At 39.8% G+C, this 14,653-nt stretch overlaps 1 long non-coding RNA gene across 1 annotated transcript in view; it reads right to left on the bottom strand.

The window, feature by feature from the left end:
* Window positions 1-241: 241 nt before the first annotated feature.
* The window catches only part of LOC308058883, a 107,402-nt gene continuing 92,990 nt past the window's right edge, over window positions 242-14,653 (bottom strand). Inside the window, exon 4 of the long non-coding RNA XR_013926023.1 lies at window positions 242-13,278. This is a non-coding gene — a long non-coding RNA (uncharacterized lncRNA). The remainder of the gene's footprint in view (window positions 13,279-14,653) is intronic.

Genomic DNA, 14,653 nt, shown 5'->3' with positions numbered 1-14,653 from the left:
GACTGAGAAATGATTTGCCAAATGGACAAGTGAAAAGAAATGTCGTGCAGGTCTTTGGTAGATGACAGGAAGGTAAAGCAGATGGTGGATAGGCTTGCCCTTGGCAACTCAAGTGCAGCACGGGTTGGCATCTGGAATGGGAAAGGGCTGTGAACACCTACAGTGGGTTTCAGGCCATGCCCCAGGACTGGCACTGCTGGCAATGGGGATGGACGGGATGTCTCCAGGTGTTGCCGGCAGCTTTCCTTGGGGCTGACTGAAAAGTGAGAACAGCAACCAGGATCGAGGGCTGATCCGGCAGAGTGGTGCTTGGCAAGGGCAGCTCTATCATACTCTTTGGGTACAGCAGGCACTCAGCAAGGTAGCATCGAAATGACTTCTCCTGAGCCACTGAAGTAACTTACTGAGGCCAATAAACTTGTTGCTGTCTGTGCTAGTGGCGGGTAGCCTGGCATCCTCCATGCTCTGGCAAAAAGGAAAGTCAGAGTGAAGAGTGGCTAGGTTAAAAACTCAGACACTTTGTTCTCCTTTCAAATTATGAGCAAAGATATACTACATGCCCCTGAGGACTGTGAGGGAATAGCTGATGTCAAAGCACCATCTTTTGTCTGCCCTTTTCTGTCTATTAGAAATGATAAAGCTACAAGACTAATACCCTCTCTAATGAGATTGACAAGGAAAAGTCTGGTTATTAGGGGGAGAAAAAAAAAAAAAGAATTACTTTGGTAATTAATCCATTGTTGCTCAGAGATTCCAGTGGCATTGCTTACAGTAACTCCTGCAGGGATACTGTATTTAGTTGGTAAAACTAATAACAATTTAATTAAGCTAACAGCTCCTAATGCTAATAATAATTCTGTTAAATCTTTATGGATATGTTTGTCCTTGTCTAACTTTTTCATTTTCCATTTATTGCAGATATACTTCATGGTGTCTTTTGGCTCAGATTAGTGTTCTGTGTTGCCACAAGATCGTTGTCAAGTCTTACTGTGCCATTTTAGACTATGAAATATCTGCATCACGCTGTCCTTAGGGACTTCAGTAAGAGCAGGAGTAATCTTTATCTCAGTTTAAAGTCTATGAAATATATTTATCTATTTAAATTTGTGTTCATGAAGGCATTTATCTTCAGATGTATTAAAATAATTTTAAAATAACTAAAAAATAGCAAAAATGTGACAGAAATGTGACATTACGACAGAAATGTGACAAAAACCACTTGCCAAGGTCTTTACAAATGATAACTCTACCTTCCTTGTTCAGCCTTCTCCAAGCAGACAGAAAATAGAGAGCTTTTGTCCAAAATTCAGTCTCTTTCCAACTTTGATCATCTGCTCCACTCTGCAAAACACTGTAAGCTGCAATGCAGCTAGTAACGCTGTACTGAGTGCTATCGCAGCCTTTTACGTACGTGGTACGTGAGGTCTGGCAGTTTAGATCCTAAAGGAACACTTACTGGGAATGACTCACAGACTGGTCGTGAAAAGGGAGTGGGAGGCAGCCAAAGGTAGCAGTGGCCAGCTAATGCCGATGCTTCTGTGATGTTAACACTGCAGCACTGGGAAAGGTGGAGAGGCAAACCGAGAGAATTAAAGGGAATAGTCAGACAACAAATAATAGTTTTCTTCATAAGAGGTAAATTATTAGCCCTAATGTAATTTCTGCCAGTTCTCAGGACTAAAATTAACCACATACATGGAATCATTTGTTTTCCAGATACTGTGACAGTCTTAATCACCTTTTTCCAAAAAATGAATACTGGATACAGTGCAGTCATTAGCAAAAACGCAGGCATCAAAAGCGTGCCTCTTGGATGAATGCTTTCTAGTGCGAACTGGCAAGGAAAGTGAATTTTTGTTCAGTTAATACTTTAAATTTTTAGAAGTCAGACCATGTGAAAAAGAGGCAGGTCTCCAGAGAGCTCTGCCAGACAACACTGCAAGTGTGTAACATCAAGCAATGGTTCCCCTAGATCTGTACTGCTTGTTCTCTGTGTCCATGCATATCCGAGAACCTGTCTGACACAGTAAGGCCTGGACTGAATAGTTTTGGTATTCAGTAGCTTGTATAGAACTCCAGACTCTATGAACAGAGGCTGATGACACCCATGTTACTGAAACCCTACAACACCAGGCATCTTCTGGGTTGGTTCACCAAAGAAACATACATGCCAGGGTGTCCCTTCATCCCTTGATGCAGGAAAGCTGTCTAATATCAGGGAAGGCTGAACTGCCACAGGAACGCTTTGTTTAATCTAATCTCTGGTTGTGGAGTCTTTATTCTCCACAGCTGAATATTCTACAAACACTAAATTTACTCTTCCCCAAAAGTTATTGTATATCTTTTTCACACATCTTTATAAAGTCAATTTTCCCTTAATATCTCAGTGTCACCTGCATGTTTCAGTTATTTTTTAATTTGCTTTGCTGAGGAAAGTTGACATAGTGTGAGGCAATTCTTTGCTCCCACAGGAACTGTTAGTGAAGCACATTTGTACATCCTTTCCCTTTGAAAACTAAACCTTCCGATTTTTGGTGGGGGCAAGTGAGCGAGTCAGATGTGAGGAGCATTTGTGAAGACTGATGCAGTGACTGATTTTCTTTACAACATTAAATTTGACAACAAAAGATTTAAACTGAATGTGCATGTCAATAATGCAAAAAGTATCCTTCATAGGTAAATTCATTTAGATTCTCATCAGAGATGCTGCAGGGGTTTAGCACTACAGCGTTTCTGATTAAAAATTTGGGAAAAAAAGTATTTCGTGTTATTTAAGAATGTAAAGAAAGTGTTAAGAATAGGTTTAAAATAATAAATTGCCATGGCATTGGAATGTTTATTTGTCTGAACAATTTTGCTGCAGATTACATTTCACAGACATATAGAGCATTTCTATTTGCTGGCTTCGTACTAGATTTGGCAAGAACTACTGCTCCGAATAAAAATTCTCCAGGCAAAATTGTGATGAAAAGATACAACAGATCCATATCTGAGAAGGATGATGATAGGACTGCCAATAAGAGCTGTAGTGGCTCAGTGGAGCCATCCTGTGTAAGTATGTTTAAATTATACATATATATGATTATATATAAATTTCATCTAAATATTTTTATTTTCTCGAAGCTACAGTGTGCAAAATAAACTTAGCAAAGGCAGGCCAGGTATTTGTTTAACCTATTTCTGGAAATAAATGTAAATAGACAGGCAAAACAAACTCAAAGACTTATGTGATGATTTTACCAAATTACATTATTTTTGCACAAGAAAGCTTTTAAATCCATGATTTTAGCACTCAGGAAAAAAAAATGGTCCTGTGTGATGTTTAGAGCAGAAAGCCAAGGCAGAAATGGGGCAGAGATTTGAAGCAAAGTTCAGAAAAGAGGCAAACAGAGGCTAGGAGCTCATGGCAAGATATGGACGTAAATGTAGAGAAAAAGCCAGCAGTTGGGAGGAGGGTTGGATCATGAAGCAAAGACATGAGGCAGCTCTGGAATAGAAAGGTAGGCTGGAACAAAAGTGAAAAGAGCCACTATTCTTGCTGCAAGAAGCTTACGGGTTGTTCAGCAGGTCACCTTCCCTCCACTTGCAGGGGGACCATTCAAGTCCTTCTTTTGGGGTCACCATAGCACTATCATGGTTTATGGAGAATTATTCATCCAAAGAGATTACTAGTAGCTGTGGCCACATAAACCATATTTGCAATACTCAGCACGAGAGTAGCTGGAGTGTTGAAAGAGGTCATTGTCTAGGGACAAACCCTAGGCTCTAAGGAGGACAAAGGTGGAGAGATGGGCTTAAATGATCTGGTAAACGAAAAAGGCTTTCTGGCATTCTTCATTCAGACCTATATTGCTAGTAAGTTAGTAAAGATATTAAATTTGGACTTTCCTATTTTGCTTTGCATGATAGGATCAGGAGGACTCTATGAACTAGTTCTGCATGTGAATGAGAAGAAGCCTGGGGAAGGAAAATACAACCTGGAATCCACAAATATCTCCAGGGTAACTTTTCTTTGAAGAAAGAGGAAGCATGATAACGAATCAATATATATATATGCTGTTCCCAAATGAGAAACCAAGAGTTCATTAGACACCTTCTTTTGGTTAAAGGATAGCCTTGGAAAAAATTTAAAAAGTGGAAAAAAAAAAAAAAAGTTGTAAATTATTACGTTGTTGGAAGGAGCAAAAGGCAGATTAACATATGTATCTACAAAGTATTAAAAATCAAAAAATAAACACCAGAAAACAGAGTGAAAACAAACAGATACAAATTCAGGCATGTTAACATCTTGTGAAAAGGATTGTTTCAGATTAACCCAAAACCTGTTGACCATGTATTGTATTTAATAGACTAATGGAACTTTCACTGTCAAAATAGGAAAGATATGTAAATATGAAAATTAATATATTTTTTCCAAATACAAGGAAACTGATTTCCATAGTGTTTCACTGTGTGCTTTCCCCAAATATCTTTCACTGGAAAGAAATGGAAACAAATGGTGAATATTTCACTTACTTGAAAGTCTAGATTCTAGAAAGGTGAAATTCTAGAAAGTGCCCTCTCCTGGTTTTGGCTGAGACAGTTAATCTTCTTCCTAGTATCTGGTGTAGTGCTGTGTTTTAAATTTAGCATGAGAATAATGTCGATAACACACTGATGTTTTTATTGGTTGCTAAGTAATGTTTATCTAAGTGAAGGACTTTTCAGCTTCTAATCCCTTGCCATGTGAAGACTGGAGGGGCACAAGAAGTTGGGAGGGGACACAGCCAGGACAGCTGACCCAAACTGACCAAAGGGATATTCCATACTATATGATGTCATGTTCAGTATATAAACTGGGGGGAAAGCTGGCCAGGGCGTACGTATTGGGAACTGGCTCTGTGTCTGTCAACGTGGTGAGCAACTATATTGTGCATCACTTGTTTTGTATATTCTAACTCTTATATCATTATTAATATTATCATACTTTCTTTTTTTCTTCCTTTTCTGTCCCTTTAAATGTTTTTATCTCAACCCATGAGTTTTCTCACTTTTATTTTTCTGACATTCTCCCCCATCCCACTTGCAGGGCGGGGGGAGTGAGTGGCTGTGTGGGACTTAATTGCCAGCTGAGGTTAAACAACAACATGCCCTTTCCATCTACTCAGTTCTGATTAATAATTTACTTTTCGATTTTGTAGCTGGCATTTTATGGAGTATCATTATATATTCAACAGATATATTAATTTGTTGAGCAAAGTAAAAAATAAAGTGGTTTTTTTTTTCACTTGGATTTTATTTTAAGGCCATTGAATGAACTAAATATCAGTTGCATGTACAAAACCCATAAAAATCAAATACTGTTCCAACTACTTAATAAGAACTTGCCAAGATAGCTGTGTTTTGCACAGTGTTGAGTTTCTGCTGTGAACAACAGTATTTTCCCTTTGCCTTGGCCTGTAGCTATCATTGCTCTATGTGCAATATTGTTCTAATACTGAGCTGAAATTCCTGGAAGGATGAATTCCCAGCATGGTAGTTAATAATCTGTGTTCCATGACTAATATTTATTTGCAAATAAGATTAATTACATTCACAGTATCTCCAGTTCTACCACTCCTTGCTCCTTACTAGGAATATGATTGCAAGAACCTGATGTCTTATACATCTCTAACTAGCAATTTTGGTGTATGAAAAAAATGACAGTATTAGATCATCAAATAAACCTAAAGTAAACCACTTTGAAGACAGTAACTTTTTTTATCTGATAAAATAATTTACCTGCTGAACCTTGATTCCAGCCCTCTGCATATGACTGGTGTGATCATATCATGATAATGTGTCTGTCAAACAGCACTACCACCAAACTCTTTGTCTTGTTTCTGAAATGGCCAGGAGTTTTTACCTCCTTCTGAGGTGAAAATAATCAAGAAGATCTTGTAGACAGGTCATTCTAGTGAAAGCACATCAGCCACTAAATACAAAACTGATGTTTGGGCTGCCTTTCATTGGAACACCTGCTGCCATCTGTCTTATCAGGTTAAAAGCTTGAACTGAAGTATGCTGGTGTGGAAATGATGAAGAGCTGGCTGAGCAAATGCCTATGTTTTTACAAAGTAAGAATACAGCTAAGCTATGAATTTAAAATTTAAAAGACTCTTTAAAACATTTCTGAAAGGTGTGGAAGGCAACATAGACTGAATAGCTTATGCTGTGAGCACAAAATGAATAAATGATGTGAAAATGCATATAAACTTGATGTTCGCAATCTTGGACTGGATGCCACTTTGCTCAGTACCTAAATCCCCTAATATCTGGACTTTAATTTTAACATGCTGTAAGTACATCAAATTCATGAGTCTTGTCAGTTAGGATCTTTCAAGAGAGATTTACTCTTGTTGACACTTCAATATATATATATATATATATATATATACACATGTTTATTTGTATTTATATTTATATATATAAAGCACCTATCAAGTTGACACTTCAAGCGTCCCGAATTTTATCAGTACCTATTCAAACAAATTCATCTGACAATAGATAAAAACTGCTGGTTAAAAAGAGAAACTCTCTGAAGCAGCCGATCATTTCTGTTTGTAGGACACTTCAATAGACAGCTTCAGTAGAGCTTGGCTGCTCTACTTTCTCTCCATGCCAAAATGATATTTCAGGCTTGTTGTATATTTAGTGGGCCTATTTATGTATAGTGTAACCCTACAGTACTCATCAACATTTGATTTCAGACCAACTGGGGTCAGTTCAGATCACTGTGGTATGTATTTCTATTAAGATTTGGGGTAACAATACAAACTGATCTGCTTTGTTAACAACTGGCAGTTAGTATTAATGATACCTGGAAAGACCCATCATCATTACTTTGGATTATACAAATAGGTGTGTAGAAAGTGATTAGGGCATCCAGCCAGTTACACTGGAGAAACCTGATGTGAAGAAAAGCAGATATAGACAGCAGTTTTGGGAATTCAGATTTTCCAGTCATACAATGATTATTGACTACTTCGTCTACTACCTCAAGTTTGATCAAGAGCGTTGGTACCAATCTGAACAGTTGCTGTTGGATTGCTATTAGTCATTAGAAGTGATTGGTGATGAGCAGATGTTAGTTTATGAATAGACAGAAAAACTGATACTGGCAACAGTTTTCTGCTGCTAAAAATGTTTGCCCAATCTTGATATTCTGGTAGATAAAGTAGGAGATTTTAATGGAGGGATCATATTAGAATCAAGCTGTGAGGCAGCTACCTGCTTTCTGGAATTCCCAAAGTCTGAATTTTCAGTTTATTTTAATACTTTAACAATATTATTTCAGACCTGTGCTAACTAGTGCCCGATAGACCTATCAAACATTACATGTGAGGTGATTTTTGGAGCAGCTATTGCAGAAAAGAATCTGCCATACAGTAAGTGTCATCAGATATATTTATTAATAACAAAAGGAAGGTCTTATTGCTACAAGTTTAGAATACCGTCAACTCATTGCTCAGAAAAGCAGTGTTCAACTTGCGATGCCATCTGAAAGCCAGACATAATATATGCAGTTTTTATTAAAGTGAATAACATCTGTGACAGGCAGAGCGGCAGACTGCAAGATCTACTGATCAATGGAAAAATTACTTTGAAGAAATTTATTCATACTATCATGCCTCCTATGTGAGCAGGAACCTTCCCTCAGCCAGAAAGAATGTGAGATCACAGCCCCCTCACAGAAATCTGGTAAGATGTCAGAGCTGGCAATATCACTGCTGGTGACAGCTGAGTTTTGCTGTTTGTCTGCATAGGCTCCTAGGTTCAGTGGGTAGTCTGTCTTACCCAGGACTCATGAGAATGGTTCATGGTTCTGCTCCAAAATGAGGTGCAGGGTTTACACAACATCTACAGAAACCTTATTCCTTGGTGAGTGTCTTTGCTTCTGTATTCACGCCTCAGTCAGCACTGTGCCTTGAGGAAAAGTTGGAATATTTGGTGTGGATTTAGACCAGATGTTTTGGCTTTGACTAGGTTCCTACATTACAGATGTTTTCTGAGGAAATCACACAGAATCACAGAATGGTTGGGGTTGGAAAGAACCTCTGGAAATCTTCTAGTACAACTCCTGCTAAAGCAGGTTCACCCAGAGCAGGTCACCCAGAGTCACATCCAGGTGGGTTTTCATATTTTCAGGGAAGGAGACTCCACACCCTCTCTGGGCAGCCTGTTCCAGTGCTCTGCCACCCTCAAGGTAAAGACATTTTTCCTTGTATTCGGATGGGACTGCCTGTGCTGCAGTTTGTGCTTGTTGCTCCTTGTCCTGTCACTGGGCACCACTGAAAAGAGATGGGTCCCATCCTGCTGACACTTGCTCTTAAGATATTTGCAGACATTGATAAGATCCCCTCTCAGTCTTCTCTTCTGCAGGCTAAAGAGGCCCAGCTCTCTCAGCCTTTCCTCAGAAGGGAGATGCTCCAGTCCCCTAAGCATCTCCATAACCCTCCGCTGAACCCTCCCCAGTAGTTCCCTGTCTCTCTTGAACTGGGGAGCCCTGAACTGGACACAGCACCCCATCAAGAGCATGGGGGGGGGGATCACCTCCCTCGACCTGCTGGCCATGCTCCTCCTAATGCCCCCTAGGATCCCATCGGCCTTCTTGGCCACCAGTGCACACTGCTGGCTCATGACCAGCTTGTGTCCTCCAGGATTCCCAGGTCCTTCTCCACACAGCCTGTGCTGGCGCATGTGATTGTTCGTCCCTGGTGCAGGACCTCACACTTGCCTTTGTTGAATTTCTTTAGGTTCCTCTCCACCCAACTCTCCAGCCTGTCCAGGTGTCGCTGAATGGCAGCGCAGCCTTCTGGTGTGTCAGCCACTCATCCCGGTTTGATATCACCAGCAAACTTGCTGATGAATGAAATGACTAAGGTTAGTGAACCCTGTCCAGTTTGTTTTCTCTGTCTCTGTCAGCTACTTGATTCAGCACATCAAGCAAGCCTAGGAGACCTGAGGAAGTGACTCAAAATCCCAAGGAAGAAGTAATACTGATGAAAAAAAAAAAAACCTCTAAAGGAATTGAAAGCTCTGTTTGGATGAATGACAGCTAAATGGCATTTTTCCTCAGTTACAGTAGGTGCATGGCACAGCCGAGTCCCTCCCATTCTGACTGTTCACTAGTAACACTGCTCAGCGGATGGACGTGTTGGGAGAAACAGACGTTCATCGTATTGTGTTGCACATAGTTCTGCTTCAAGCAAAACTTAGATACACTGATGGCAATTGCCTTGTTCTCTCAGCATGGTGAATGTCTGCAGCTGACAACCTATTCAAGCAAAAGGCAATGTGTATTGGAGGAGAAATTACCGATCAGAGTGTGGATATATTCTATTTATAACTTTCCTGTTAGAGATACATGTTCCAGGAACAGAGATGGGCTACTTCTAAATCCTGTTTCATTATCTCTGGTGGTCCTATTTCAATGCTCAAGTCCCTGGCTGAAGAATGAAGTGTTATCAGAGTGAACTGCTGCTTGTACAAGTTTGTGTTTTTTTTAACAGCTGCTGTCTCTTACTTCCCATAGTGTAACTCCTAGAAGCAAAAATGGATAGCAACTTCCAGCCTGTTTTCCCAAGATTCAAGATTTGTTCTCAAAAAGAACTTGGGCACCCATATGTAACAGTGCCATCTGGTGTTGTCAACAGTAACGATAGCATTAAACTTGGGATATTTAACTATTCAAGGGTATTTCAAGCTGGATATGTCAAAGTGGGTTTGACAAAAACATTAGTTCTTTGGGCAGAAAGCAGATTTCTTGTTAATTTCCACTTTAGTGTGGTGAATGATATTTTGTAAGAGCTTGCTTCTTCTCTTTGAAAGTAGTACACAAATATATGGATAACACTTTTCCTTAACTATCTTGAATATTTTGACATACTTTAAAACACTGGTAGTGTCTTGACATGTAGAAAATAATGGTACAAACTTACAAGCTAATTAAATAGAAAGAAAAAGGTTGCATGTATGTGACAGAGACAGAGAAGACAAAATTGAGGACATGGTATCAAACCTGATTCCTTTTCAAATTAGCAATAAATTCACTGGGTGCGTTACACTTTCAGTCAGGGTGCAGAAGGGAGAACGGAGTGGCAAAAATTTTGCTCTGCTTTTACCAAAGCAGTAGCTGTATGAACCAAGAAATTGTCACTGTGTGTGGAAGCAATTTTTTTTAACCACTGAATACTACCTTCCACTTACGATGTTTGAAACTGTTCAAAAGCTGTTTACTGGTGTATTTATAGCTGTGAGAACATGAATTATTATATTCAAATATTATAAAATTACTACTGTCTTTTATATATTTTTCCTGAAGGAAACAGATCAAAAATGGACAGAAAGCAGTCAAGTAGGATGGATACTTCCTTCACAGAAAGTGTGATTTTTGAATCATCAATGTAAAATTACAGTAAGCTTATCTGTAAGTATTACTTCTTGAGCTGCGATCCAATGCCAAGGTTGTATAACTCTACAATTACATTGGAAAACCTCACAGATAAAATAGATTTCCATAGAAGAAGCTTTTGTTGTTGAGCTCTGGGATTATTCTCTTTACTTTGACTTAGCACTGGGTCTATACCCTTTCCTTTGGTGACAGAAATAACTGATGGATGCTGGCTATGCTAGCAAGAACCCATGCCCTAAGGGTTATGAAGGAGCTCCCAGGAAACCTAAGAGTTTGAACTAAACCCCCTTTAAATTAAGCTATAAACAGCTGCTTATTGTCTGAAAGAATTTTAATGGAGAAACGAATTAGCCAAAGTGAACTTCAGGCTGTCAGCTGGTCATGAGTATTCCTGAAGGGGAAAAAAAACCAAATAAGCAAATAAAAAATCCAAGTTCCTAGGAAGCCATATCAGGGGTTTTGGATATCTTTCAAAGCCTCTCGGCTACTAGGGCAGGTGAAGCCTGTTCTAGAACATGCCAGGGCCCATGGCCATGCAGAGACTTCATATCCTCACAGCAGATCCTTGTTGCTAGCATCCCCTGGGCTAATGCAAGATCAGCAAGCTATTTGCAGTCCTGGTTCCCTCTTTTTAGTGTTTGACAGTTTTCCCTTTGGGCCCTGGCTTTACATTTAGTACACCAGCACTTGTTGGCAATGGCAGCTGGGTCAGTACAAAGCTGAGCTAGGGCTTTCCCAGCTAGGAAGTTAGGGAAGGAGGACATCCATCTGCTCAGGTCTGCATTTCCTGTCCTGAACATGGAAGCAACTGACCCTCAGCTAACACCCTTCTCCCTGCTGAAGACATCCCCTGGGAGTGTATTTAGGGCCATTCTGCAATTGTGCAACACCAGGTCCAGTATCTGTATCATGGCAGCCAAAAACACCTGAAACAGGGTGCAGTGAGTGGCATCAATACCAGCCTCAGGAACACCTGGTACTTTCTGCACATTGCTCCTTGACGTGTTCATCTGACTGAACTTCAACTGAATCCCTAATGAGATTGCCAAGTGTAACAATTTTTCTCGGCTACACTTATAAGACCAATTGAGCAGAAGTAGCTGCAGCAATCTGAAAAAGGGAAATAGTCTAGACCAATATTTCTGGGTTCATATTTTCCTCTGTTCAAAAGAATAAGTGTAACTTTCTGCCGCAGACTGAAGAATTCCAGCAGAACTGCAGTGTATTCTGCAAAATCAATATTAATCATTTTCAGATTGTTTGCTTGTTGACTTTCTGAGGACAGCAAGAAATCCTTAGGGCAACTTATGCACAGCACAAACAAAACGTTCTACAACAAGAAAATATGTTTGGTGTTTTTTGCCTCTTACATTTCACATTTGACCTTTAGAATACTGTTGTCATTTAGTCATATAAACGGCCAAAAATTGTGATGAATAACCAATATCTAATCTGTAGTCATGCTTGTGTTGTTGAATTCTGAAACTACCTATGAATTGCATAAAATTACCAATATGCTGGTTTAAACATTTTGTTACCTTATTTGTGACTTCTTGACTACTGCTAAGGAACTGTGAATGATACAAATATGAAGACAAAGCATACAACTTTTGTCCCCAAGCACAAGTCAGTAATAGAAAACAAAGTCCAGACATGTAATTTGAGATGGATTATTATATTCTTTGCAACAGACAAGCTATTTTTATTTTACTGAGAATCCTCAAAGAGTTCTTATTTTATCAAGACTCCTCTCATGCTGCTTTTACAATGATAGGATATTCATAGCACTGATGGGATCCTAGGGAGAGAATTATTTTGCTCCTGTTCTGTGAAGATCCTCCTTCAGATGATTGTTGCAAAATGAGAGTGCTACTGGAGTAGTTAAAGAAAATACAAGCAGTCTGAGATTTAATCAATTATATGAACATTAATCTAATCATTGTTAAGAAATATAAAGCATGTTAAATATTGCTACTAAATCTATCCTTCCCTCTGGTCCTGGCATAAAACCTTGGTTGTTGGCTACCCTGTTTTTTTTGGCAATATGCTAGAGTAACAGGAGCAGCTATTGCATCACTTAGCCATCAGAAACTGGAACTTCACTTGCCTTCTGTGCAACCCTCTGAAGGCTGATTTGGTCCTGAAGGGCAATTTGTCTGAACAGCAATTTCACTGAGATGAGAAGGTTTACTGGGAGTAAGGAGATAAATAGAGTAAACCTAAGAATGCTTTGTTTAATATGCCTACACTTGTATTTTGTGCAAATTAAATGAGACAGGAAGATCCTGAATAATGCTACAGAAAGAGAATACTAATACATATATTTTCCCCAGAGCACCCTGTGGCTCTGATCCCAGAATCACATTTCTAACCTCCACGTTGTACTCAACTATAGACAGAAACTATCTCTGCCTTCCTTATTGTCCCCCATTTGATTTTCCAGCTTTTGAGACATTAAGGCATCTAACCATTCTTATTCAGACATGGTCTCTTCATTTGTGCTGTGATATGTGAACAGACACATAAGCATGCACACATCATGCTCACACACAGAGCTTTGAATTAATGCGTTTATTTGCAAGTCTATTTATCAGAGGACATTAGAATTTTTAGTTGTCTTTTGGTGGTTTATCAAATCACTTAATAAGCCCAAAGAGGCTACATTTTCAGAGCATCTTTGTATCAGGTATGGTAAGCCATATCTATTTTTGCATTGACAACATATTTTTCTTCCACTGGTCAGAGTGTTTCTAGAGCTTCTTCTCACCAATTCACTTCACAGTTTTCTTAGATATTATCTCACTGGCAAGTCTATGTTGTCTGGCACATCCATGTAGAGGTGTTACCTGGGTAGAGATGAAAAGGTTTCAACAAAGTAATTGAAGAATAACAGGGGTAACTGTTGGGCTCCTGTTTTTGACATTTTGGCCATATCTTGTCTTTCTGCTTTTAAATTATTTCGAAGAGCACCTTTAACATATACTGAGACAGAGATACATATTCTTTTCAAAGGATGGAATTACAGGCTGCAGTTCTATAGCTCACGGCAAGCAACCTAGAGGATTTATTAATACTTGATGAATCCCTCTCAACGTCTCAGCGGTGAGGAGAAGACAAACAACCTGCTGCATGATTGATGATGTGCCTGCCAAGAAGGAACTTTAAAGCATGATTCTTTCTTTAAAAAATCTGTAAAAAAAATCTGGTTTGAGCATGATCCTGCAGTAGGGCTGAGTGGAGATGCAGTCTCTGCCCAGTCATACAATGGAAAGTTCATTAACACATGGCGTAATACAGGTAGCAAGGTGTTACAGCCTTTTGTCTCTGCCTCCTCCCCACTGACAATGTTCCCTTCGTCTCTGTGGCACACTGCTTTCTGCGGAGCAAGGTGTGTTTGCATACCTGTAACAGTCTGCAAGCTGCAGTGTGAGGCAGGTGGAGGTGGGTTACCTTCAGCTCCCCCACGGTGGGGCAGGCATGGCAGGTCAGAGGGGCTGAGCTTTAAGGGGGACAGCAACCTCCAGGGCATGCAGGAGCTGTGTGGGCTGCCCTGAAGGCTAAGAATGTCCGTTTCCGAGATCTTGAGGGTCTGGGAGGTTTGGGTTCAAAATTCCCCTCTTCAGACACAAGGCATAACTGAAGCAAACAATATCAAAGATGCATATAGGTTCCAAAACCTCATCACTGTTGAGCTAAGGAATATACAAATGACAACAAACATTATCACCACTCTTAAATATCATTTGCTCTCTGAACCTTGTGATTCCAAAGAGTGTGTTATCCTCATCTTTCATTGTTTTTCTCCTCCAAATCGTGGACTCTCTCTGTCTCCCAGTGCAGCTGGTTTCCTTCCGCTCTGTTTCTTCTTGCTCTCCTCAGATGCCCTGACATATATACCCTTTGTCAGATGACACACATGGTCAGACTTACTGAGTGATCTACTGTGTTCCTGTCTGAGCCCTAGAAATCAGACCTGAAAGTTCCTTACCTAAGCGAGATGCCATATGGGCAGAGGATCACACACCTTTCCTGCAGTTTGATTGTACCAAATTGCTGCGGTTTACAGTCTTTTAGTGGAGTAAAGCCATGAAATGAGTGAAGCAAACAGACCTCTGTTTTCCTCCATATGGAATTTTCGGTCACGTGGACATTACACAGAGCCCCTCATGTCAAACAGAATCCTTAAACTGCACATGAGCTCCTCAAACTACAGAGGCCAAA

Source organism: Falco punctatus (assembly GCF_963210335.1).
Source record: "Falco punctatus genome assembly, chromosome: 2".
NCBI classification, from domain to species: domain Eukaryota; kingdom Metazoa; phylum Chordata; class Aves; order Falconiformes; family Falconidae; genus Falco; species Falco punctatus.
Note: the sequence above shows the minus strand (reverse complement) of the source record. Positions and strands in the feature narration are given on the sequence as shown.